Source organism: Lissotriton helveticus, chromosome 12 (genome assembly GCF_964261635.1).
Source record: "Lissotriton helveticus chromosome 12, aLisHel1.1, whole genome shotgun sequence".
Lineage (NCBI taxonomy): Eukaryota > Metazoa > Chordata > Amphibia > Caudata > Salamandridae > Lissotriton > Lissotriton helveticus.
In genome coordinates this window covers 138,961,265-138,972,291 of record NC_136073.1, presented here as the reverse complement: position 1 = coordinate 138,972,291, position 11,027 = coordinate 138,961,265, and positions in this window count along the sequence as shown.

The following is an 11,027-nucleotide window of genomic DNA, read 5'->3' as shown; positions in this document are numbered from 1 at the left end:
ATGGCGCTTACCGCAAATTAAATCTAAAACGTGCCCCACCCTGACGTATTCCAATGCTGTACTTCCCTCCGGCAAATGATACAAATGATACCAACAGCAGTTTCGGGAAAAAATGCAATATTAAATAGAATAAACAGTAAGCTATATTTACATGAAAAGCCTAATGTAAAATTAAAATAAACAAAACGAAAGTACTATCTAATTGGAGAATAATGTTATGCAAAAAGCACACTTACACAAACACGACACCTAAGACATCACCATCTACCTTTTACCATAAAAACGTGCCCCACACTGCCATATTGAAATAAAGTACCCCCCTAAAAATATATCAGAACAAAAGACATTCAATAGTAACACATTCACTAAAATATTCTTAAATTAAAAAAAAGGTCATCACTTACCTGAAACTCCGAAATAGGGTTGACAAAAAAATGGGACATAGGGCAAACGGAGACGACAGCAATGGCGGGCACGACAGGACACGAGATAAGCCTAAAAGGTGATGGGAAAAAAAACACCACACATTAGAAGCAAAGTCCAAATAGCTTTACTGTACCTTTAACACGGGAACATCAGCATACATACAGGGCAAATGAGTCCATGCACAACAGGAAACAAAGACAACAGCTTTGCACTACGGGACACGAGATAAGGCTAAAAAGGGATTTTTAAATAAACACACATTAGCAGCAAAGTCAAAACGGCTTACATCTAAAAGTATAGGAAAGGAATAGATGGACGATGGGAAACGGAGACGACAGCCAGGCACGACAGGACTCGGGATAAGCCTTAAAAGAAATTACAAAATAAACACACATTAGCAGTAAAGTCAAAATGGCTTACCTCTAAAAGTATAGGAAAGGAATACATGGACGACGGGAAACGGAGACGACAGCCAGGCACGAAAGGACACGGGATAAGCCTTAAAAGAAATTACAAAATAAACACACATTAGCAGTAAAGTCAAAATGGCTTACCTCTAAAAGTATAGGAAAGAAATACATGGACGACGGGAAACTGAGACAACAGCCAGGCACGACAGGACACGGGATAAGCCTTGAAAGAAATTAAAAAATAAGCACACATTAGCAGTAAAGTCAACGACGGGACACAGAAAGCCTTAATAACATTAAACACACATTAGCAGTAAAGTCAACGACGGGACACAGAAAGCCTTAATAGCATTAAACACACATTAGCAGTAAAGTCAAGTCAGTTTTGCAGCCGCATGTAAATAAAATGCAAAAAACAAATACATCTTATGTTGACAATTTCAATAAAACATTGGTACAAAATAGCAATTACCTTATGCTCCGAAGTCTGGAAAAGATGTACGAAGTCTGGAAAAGATGTTGCTTACCGCTAATTAAATCTAAAACGTGCCCCACCCTGACGTATTCCAATGCTGTACTTCCCTCTGGCAAATTATACGAACAGCAGATTCGCGAAAAACATACAATATTAAATAGAATAAACAGTAAGCTATATTTACATGAAAAGCCTATTATAAAATTAAAATAAACAAAACGAAAGTACTATCTAATTGGAGAATAAAGTTATGCAAAAAGCACACTTACACAAACACGACACCTAAGACATCACCATCTGCCATTTACCATAAAAACGTGCCCCACACTGCCATATTGAAATAAAGTACACCCCCTAAAAATATATCAGAACAAAAGACATTCAATAGTAACACATTCACTAAAAGATTCTTAAATAAAAAAAAAAGGTCATCACTTACCTGAAACTCCGAAATAGGGTTGACGAAAACAACGGGACATAGGGCAAACGGAGACGACAGCAATGGCGGGCACGACAGGACACGAGATAAGCCTAAAAGGTGACGAAAAAAAAACACCACACATTAGAAGCAAAGTCCAAATCGCTTAACTGTACCTTTAACACGGGAACATCAGCATACATACAGGGCAAATGAGTCCATGCACAACAGGAAACAAAGACAACAGCTATGCACTACGGGACACGAGATAAGGCTAAAAAGTGATTTTTAAATAAACACACATTAGCAGCAAAGTCAAAAAGGCTTACATCTAAAAGTATAGGAAAGGAATACATGGACGACGGGAAACGGAGACGACAGTCAGGCACGTTAGCAGTAAAGTCAAAATGGCTTACCTCTAAAAGTATAGGAAAGGAATACATGGACGACGGGAAACTGAGACAACAGCCAGGCACGACAGGACACAAGTTAAGCCTTGAAAGAAATTTCAAAATAAGCACACATTAGCAGTAAAGTCAACGACGGGACACAGAAAGCCTTAATAACATTAAACACACATTATCAGTAAAGTCAACGACGGGACACAGAAAGCCTTAATAGCATTAAACACACATTAGCAGTAAAGTCAAGTCAGTTTTGCAGCCGCCTGTAAATAAAATGCAAAAAACAAATACATCTTATATTGACAATTTCAATAAAACATTGGTACAAAATAGCAATTACCTTATGCTCCAAAGTCTGGAAAAGATGTACGAAGTGTGGAAAAGATGTTGCTTACCGCTAATTAAATCTAAAACATGCCCCACCCTGACGTATTCCAATGCTGTACTTCCCTCCGGCAAATGATACGAACAGCAGATTCGAAAAAAACATGCAATATTAAATCGAATAAACAGTAAGCTATATTTACAAGAAAAGCCTATTGTAAAATTAAAATAAACAAAACGAAAGTACTAATTGGAGAATAAAGTTATGCAAAAAGCACACTTACACAAACACGACACCTAAGACATCACCATCTGCCTTTTACCATAAAAACGTGCCCCACACTGCCATATTGAAATAAAGTACACCCCCTAAAAATATATCAGAACAAAAGACATTCAATAGTAACACATTCACTAAAAGATTCTTAAATTAAAAAAAAAGATCATCACTTACCTGAAACTCCGAAATAGGGTTGACGAAAACAACGGGACATAGGGCAAACGGAGACGACAGCAATGGCGGGCACGACAGGACACGAGATAAGCCTAAAAGGTGACGGAAAAAAAAACACCACACATTAGAAGCAAAGTCCAAATAGCTTAACTGTACCTTTAACACGGGAACATCAGCATACATACAGGGCAAATGAGTCCATGCACAGCAGGAAACAAAGACAACAGCTATGCACTACGGGACACGAGATAAGGCTAAAAAGTGTTTTTTTTTTTATTTATATTTATTTATTGACGTAAGAAAGTTGATTGCACTGTTCATCGCATATAAAGATATACATATGAGTCGCCTACAACCTCAGCGGGCCGGCTACATGTACTCACAGCAGCGACGGAAGGTGGTGGTTGAACACAGCCCATCAGCCGACATCCAACGGACCGGCGGCGTATTATCAGAAAATCCATAAGCTGTCAACAGTGTCATACTCGCCTATTTGTTCGATAGTATTCTTACATTTTCACAGTTTTTTTAACTGAACAAAACTTAAAATAACAACATATTACCCAACATACGATTCCCCCTCGCCACTAATAATCTGTATCACAGCATCCTTCCTCCTCAGTACCAATACTAAACAGTAGTACGCTCTAATTGCACCTCCTGATGAGTATATCACTCAGTGTCCGCTTCCGAGTCTGACGCGCCATGAGTTAGTAAATATGTGCGTAGAAACCCCCAATAGTCTTTAGGTCTAGATCCGATCGGCAACTCCTCCTCGTATGTATTGAGTGTATCACGACAATACACCATATCCTCAATCCAGTGCTTCACCTCCGGTATTCTCCTGCTGTTCCAATGGAGAGATACCCTTCTTTTGGCTAATAGTAGTGCAACTACACAGAATTTGCGTTTCAAATCTCTGAGTTGTGGAACAATACCCAGCAGACAGACCTTAACATCACACAGCACAGAAACTCCGAGCATTTCATTCAAAACTTGCACGACCTGTTCCCAGTATCCGGCTACCTTGCGACAATGCCAAGCTAGATGCATGAAGTCCGCATCATCTTGGTTACATCTGCAGCATTTTGAGTCGTCCCTTAAACCATATTTATACAGTCGCTGAGGCGTATGATACACTTGATGCAGATATTTGTAATGAATGATTTTCAGGTTACCATTAGGTGTCAACATGCCAGTAAGCATACATGCGGATTCCCATTCATCGTCCGTTAGAGGTTCCGCCAGCCCAGAGTTCCACTTATCCTTAGCCTTTTCCGTGTTACCCCCTATAGCTCCCTGTATGCTCGTGTATAGTTTAGATACTAGGTGAGATGCTGTGGGTGTGGTGAGGAGCAGTTGCAGGGGTTCCAGTGTCTTTGGTTCTTCCGGATGTGTGGGGTAATGTTCCCGAAGTGCTCTCTGTAGTCGGTAGTAATTAAAGCTGAAGAGCGGGGATGGGTTGCTGATGTATTGCAATTTGTCCTGGGTCTGGAATCCACCATCTATATACAGATCCCCCAGTGTGTCTAAGCCAGCCCTCTTAAGCAGATCCATACCAATCTGTTCCTGTGTGACTGAAAGTGCCGGGTGATGTGCTAGTGGAAGCCTTGGTGCATATAGTGGTAGGCTGTGTGCTGCCTTTCCCATCAGTCTCCAAGCCTCCGTGGTCGCATTTACCGGATTGATATCGCGCTCGTGTAGTCTAGGACGTTGATGTGTCAGAATGCTAGACAGAGGAATCGGATCCGCATCCCCCGCTTCCACAGCCACATGTGTCAAAAAGGGTATATTGTGGTGCCAGAAATGCGCGAATTGCGCCTGAGCGCATAAGTAGTATAGGTAGAAGTCTGGGACCTTAAATCCCCCCCTAGCATATGGCAGTGTCATGGTGCGCATCTCCATCCTCGCCTGTTTGCCTGCCCAAAGCAAACTAAGTACCAACGTATTGATACTACGGAATACTGCAGCTGGGGGTTTGATCGGAATATTATTGAACAAGTACAGGAACTTCGGTAGAAGTACCATTTTTACGATCGCGGCTCTATCTGCCAAGGATAAGGGAAGTCTGTTCCATCTTTTAATTTTATCTTCAAGGGTCGCTATGGTACGCCCATAATTCGTCCGTATGACCAATTCCGGGTCTCTGTGGAACCACACACCCAAATATTTCGTCGGTTCCTCCTGCCATTCCAGTGGGTAGTCTAATTGTGTTGGGCGAGTGCTGTCCGTCAGCGACAGGATAAGGGATTTATCCCAATTTATCTGCAGACCGGACTTCTGACCAAATTTTATGTATTCCCGTAAGAGCGGATTCAAATGTTGTTCAGGGTTTTTTACATATAGCACCATGTCGTCCGCATAAAGCGAGATGTGTATTGGACGGGAGGGCATTTGAAGTGCAGAGTAGTGATGGTGTTGTCGGATTTTACAAGCTAGTGGCTCCAAGATTAATGCGAATAACATCGGGGAGAGTGGGCAACCCTGCCAAGTGCCCCGGCCTATGTGGATTGGTTCCGAAATGTACTTGTTCACTCTGATGCGTGCAGTCAAGTCAGTGTACAACATTGATATCCATCCCAGAAAAATCATCGGGAATCCCATACGCACCAACACTGCCTGAATAAAGGGCCAGCCAATAGTGTCAAATGCCTTTGCGGCGTCAAGCAACACTGCCACAGCCTTCGTTTCAGGAGCCAGGTAGTGTGCCAGTGCAAACAGTGTGCGGGTGTTATGCGTGGTAGCTCTATCAGGGATGAATCCGGACTGGTCGGGCCGTATTAACAGGGGCATAAGAGGTTTTAATCTATCAGCTAGCAGACTAGCTATGATTTTCGTGTCTACGTTCAACAACGAAAGAGGGCGGTATGAATCACATTTGTCTTCTTTTTTGCCCGGTTTCAGCAGTGTGATGAGCAAGGCCTCTCTCAATGACGCTGGCAGTGTCTGGGCTTCATGGGCCGTCCCGTATAGACGCACCAAATGCGGGGCAAGTAAGTCAGCATATTTTTTATAAAATTCCGTTACGAAGCCATCCGGCCCGGGTGCCTTGTTATTTGGCAAGCGCTGGATGGTGTCTGTGACGTCCTCCACCGTTATCGGACGTTCTAAGTATTGCCTATGCCCATCTGCTAGCCATGCCAGTTCAATATCTTCCATGTACGCCAGTAAGTCAGCCTGAGAGGGCGACGGGCGCGCCTCGTATAGAGTGCCGTATGTGTGCATGAATTCTGACAGTATCCCCTTCACATCAGTGATCACCTCCCCTGAATCAGTACAGATGGACTTAATATTTTGTGGAGGTTTACCTGAGCATATTTTTGCGGCCAGTTCCCTGCCCGGTCTGCCCCCCTCACCATATCTCCGAGCAGTTGCCCGTCGAGACACATATTGAAGCTCGTCCAGTGCGTATTTATTGTGTTCCGTTAGCAGTGCTTGAATGTCCCCCAGTACCTTCGTGTCGCCTGTCTGGGTGTATGTCTGTTCCAGTTCTTGAATGGTGCGTTCTCGTGTGTGTAGTTGTTGTCGAATATCTTTGAGGATACCTGAGGACGTACTGATACAGACTCCCCTAATTGTAGCTTTAAAGGCCTCCCATAGTAACCCCGGGTCCTCAGTCGATGGGCCATTTATGTCAAAGTATTCCACTATCGCCTTATGTATGGTGTCACTATATATCGGGTCTCGCAGTGCAGTGGCATTGAAGCGCCATGTAAAGGGTGGTGGGTCATAGTGCGGAATGGTTATGTCCAGCAGCACCGGGTTGTGGTCGGACAGCGTGCGTGGTAAATGTTTGATATCTGTAACCCATGATAGTACTTCTCGTGTGCCTAGCCAGTAGTCCAGCCTGGACCAGCTGTTGTTTGCTGCGTTAATGTGTGTCGCCGTTGTCGCCCCTGGGTTACGTGTCCTCCACATATCTACCATATGAAGGTCTTCCATTGTGTCCTGCAGCATCATCCTGGCATTCCCATGTTGTTCCGCTGTATGTGAAGCCCTGTCTACCATGTCCTGAAGCGTGACATTGAAATCACCCCCCCACAACATGTGATCCACCTGGAGATCAGCGACAGTGTGCCATACATTACTGAAGAAGCCCGGGTCATCCACATTAGGGCCATATATATTAACTAAGAGTATCTTTTGTCGTCTAATTGTACCTGCTATAACAACGCTTCTCCCATCAGTATCTCTGTGTGTGTGAGTGATCTCAAAGTTCGTCCCTTTCTTTATCAATATGCTCACCCCCCTAGAGTAAGATGAGTAGCTCGAGTTGGTGACGGATTCTGCCCATTTAGCGCCCAATGTGGATGTGCCGTCCCGGGCCAAGTGCGTTTCCTGTAAGAAAACAATGTTAACATTCAACCGATCAAAATATGCAAACAATCGCCTAATTTTTTTCGGGTTGCCCAGACCTCGCACATTCCATGTGAGGAACTTCAACGTACTATGCTTCGCCATTACTCTCGATAATGATATTGATTTTCAAATACAGTTTCCGCTCGAGGAGCAGTAATCGTGCTAGGTGCATCTCAGCCATTGCGCAATTAAGTGTATTTTGCCAAATCCATAACAGTGCAGAGCGACGGTATTGAAAACCTGCCCGGCTATGTACGGTCAAGGAGATCGCCATGCTTCTCAGATACAGATTTCGTAGCTCGGTAGTCTCTGATTTCCCCTCCCTCCCACCTCCCACTTTAGCACCCAAACTTTGCCAAAGCCATCCCCTAATAAACAGTAACATCATTTGAGAACTCAGTTTGGGGCGCACCCGCCTGGGGGTGTCACCAGGGTCGCACAACTCCATCCACAAAGTGGACGTGGACGGACGCTTATGACGTCTTTAACATAAATTGCATAGTAATTCACCTCTCCCTCTCCCCCCGCCAACAAGTAATTTGAATAGTGTAAGTCACAACCAGAGCAACAAACTCTATCACAGTCTAGGCCTTTAGTCCGGTAACAGTATGAACCTGTGCCCGTTAGTGGGGTCGACCCGAGGGCCCACCAGTGCATGTCCTCCTGAAACCTGTTCATCAGCCAGTGGTGCATTCCATACCCCCGATCCCAGTGGCCAGTCACACACCCTCCGGAAATGTCCGGCCCTGCGAGTACTCACTGCGTGGATGTTCATCGCAGGTCTTACCGCTGCAATCAACAGTTCGATTGGCGTGCTTCCGCAGGCGCCCATAGTGTCTAAAGTGAGTCTGGCGCCAATTTAGTTCGACCTGGCGCAACTTTTCATCATGTCTCCATAGTTGAATGAACATTTCAGCCTCGTAGTATATCCAGGGACAACATGCAGATATCGCAGCGCATCTCGTCAGTCCACATCGCTCGTCGGTTCTGCTCTTTCCTGCGCTTTTCGACGTTTCACATGTTGCTTGATGAAGTCATGTGCAGCTTGCACCGTCTGCAGAATGATAGGCTCACCCATGATCGTGATTTTGAGTTTCGCGGGGTACAGCATTGCATACTCAAGACCCAGATCCCTTAACTTCTTCTTCACTGGAGCAAATTCTTTTCGCGCCAGTTGTACCGCCATGGTATGATCAGGATAGAACTCCAGAGTATTCCCTTGATGTGTGACTTTGCCCATTTCTCTAGCAAGCCGTAGCACAGTGTCTCTGTCTCTGTAATTGAGCACTCGGGCAATTATCATTCGTGGAGCGGCCCCTGACTTCGGCACAGGTGCCAGTGAGCGGTGAGCACGTTCGATCAGAAACATCGGGGATAGTTTGTCGGCGCCGAATATGTCTTTCAGGAGTAGTTCGATATAAGTTTCCATTCTCCCAGTGTTGGTGGATTCCGGTAGGCCCGATATTCGAAGGTTGTTCCGCCTGGACCTGGCTTCCTGGTCCTCCACCCTAGCGCGCAGGGTCTCCACCGTTTTCTCCAAGCCCCCGCAGATCTTCGAGGTGGTGTTGTGCTCGTCTTCCACTTTGGAAATCCTTTGTTCCGCTTCAACTATCCGCTCGTCGTGCTTCTCTATTTTGGCTGCCATGTTGTCCACTCTTTGCACCACGCTATCCAGTTTGCCATTCATCTCCTGCAGGCTCTGTTGGATCGCTCGCAGCACCGTCTCCATGCCCGACCCTTCCGCCATTTCTTCCTCGCCTTCCAATGCCGGGGGGGATACCGTAGTTTTCTGTTGCTTTTTTGTTTCGAATGGGAGCTTGGTTTGCTGTTTCTCCGGCCGTCCCATGCTCCACTGTGTCGGGGGCGTTGAAGACGTGGAAGCCCTCGGGCTGCCTGTTGGTGCCCTGTTAGTTGTAAGGGTCTCGTGGGGTGTCGGCGTCTTGGTGCCCCACCTCGGGGTGCGTCTATTCATTTGCCCCAGCGGCCGCAAAGAGCGTCGTCAATGGCGCAGTTGTGCAAGTTGCCGGTGGACTCCGGGATCCCTACATGCGCGGTGTCAGGTGCAAGTTGCGTCCCTCAGTGCCTGTCCGTTGCTGGGTGATGACACGTGGCGTGGGTCTGCACCGGAGTGCATTTCAGAACCCTGCGGCACTATGGTATGTTCTAAGAGCTTCCGCGTCCTGGGCTCCAGCCTCCACGCCCCCTGGGCACTCAGCACGGCTGGCGCGCAATGCGTGGAACAGCGGGATATCAGCCGCCCCCGCAGTGTGTTCAGCAGGGCTCACTTACCACACGTTTACCGCTAATGCCGCCTGGTGCAACCAGAGGGTCCGTCATGCTTGCTCCGTAGTTGGCCGTCGCTGCGGGTCATTTGCGTTCCAGCGCCGCCGCCATCTTGTCCCCGCTGGAACGCACACCAAAAGATAGCGTTTTTCGCTAGATGGAGGAAACTCCCATACGTCGCTGCCTCACAGTCCACCAGGCCTCATCCGTCCGCTCATTTACCGAGAAGGGGTCGTTCAAGGCTGTCGCCAGTCCTCAGTTAGCGCCGATGTCTGTCAGCGCAGTGTGCGGCCATTTTGCAGCGCTCCAGCAGGTCCCCGTTTTACCGCTGCTTGCTCGTCGACCGGCCCGTGGTCAGCTACATTAGTGCCATAGGAGCGTCGGCCGCAAGTTCCGACGACTAAAAATGTCTTTTGGTCATTGCAGCGGCGGGTTCGAGAGGCGACAGGAGGTCCGTTGTCGCGTCCGTCCGGCGGAGCTGACACTTCAGCCAGCCATCCCGCAGTGCACCCTCTAGCGCCCCCTAAAAAGTGATTTTTAAATAAACACACATTAGCAGCAAAGTCAAAACGGCTTACATCTAAAAGTATAGGAAAGGAATACATGGACGACGGGAAACGGAGACGACAGCCAGGCACGACAGGACACGGGATAAGCCTTAAAAGAAATTACAAAATAAACACACATTAGCAGTAAAGTCAAAATGGCTTACCTCTAAAAGTATAGGAAAGGAATACATGGACGACGGGAAACGGAGACGACAGCCAGGCACGACGGGACACGGGATAAGCCTTGAAAGAAAATAAAAAATAAACACACATTAGCAGTAAAGTCAAAATGGCTTACCTCTAAAAGTATAGGAAAGGAATACATGGACGACGGGAAACTGAGACAACAGCAGGCACAACGGGACACAGGATAAGCCTTGAAAGAAATTTAAAAATAAGCACACATTAGCAGTAAAGTCAACGACGGGACACAGAAAGCCTTAATAACATTAAACACACATTAACAGTAAAGTCAACGACGGGACACAGAAAGCCTTAATAGCATTAAACACACATTAGCAGTAAAGTCAAGTCAGTTTTGCAGCCGCCTGTAAATAAAATGCAAAAAACAAATACATCTTATGTTGACAATTTCAATAAAACATTTGTACAAAATAGCAATTCCCTTATGCTCTGAAGTCTGGAAAAGATGTACGAAGTCTGGAAAAGATGTTGCTTACCGCTAATTAAATCTAAAACGTGCCCCACCCTGACGTATTCCAATGCTGTACTTCCCTCCGGCAAATGGTACGAACAGCAGATTCGCGAAAAACATGCAATATTAAATAGAATTAACAGTAAGCTATATTTACATGAAAAGCCTATTGTAAAATTAAAATAAACAAAACGAAAGTACTATCTAATTGGAGAATAAAGTTATGCAAAAAGCACACTTACACAAACACGACACCTAAGACATCACCATC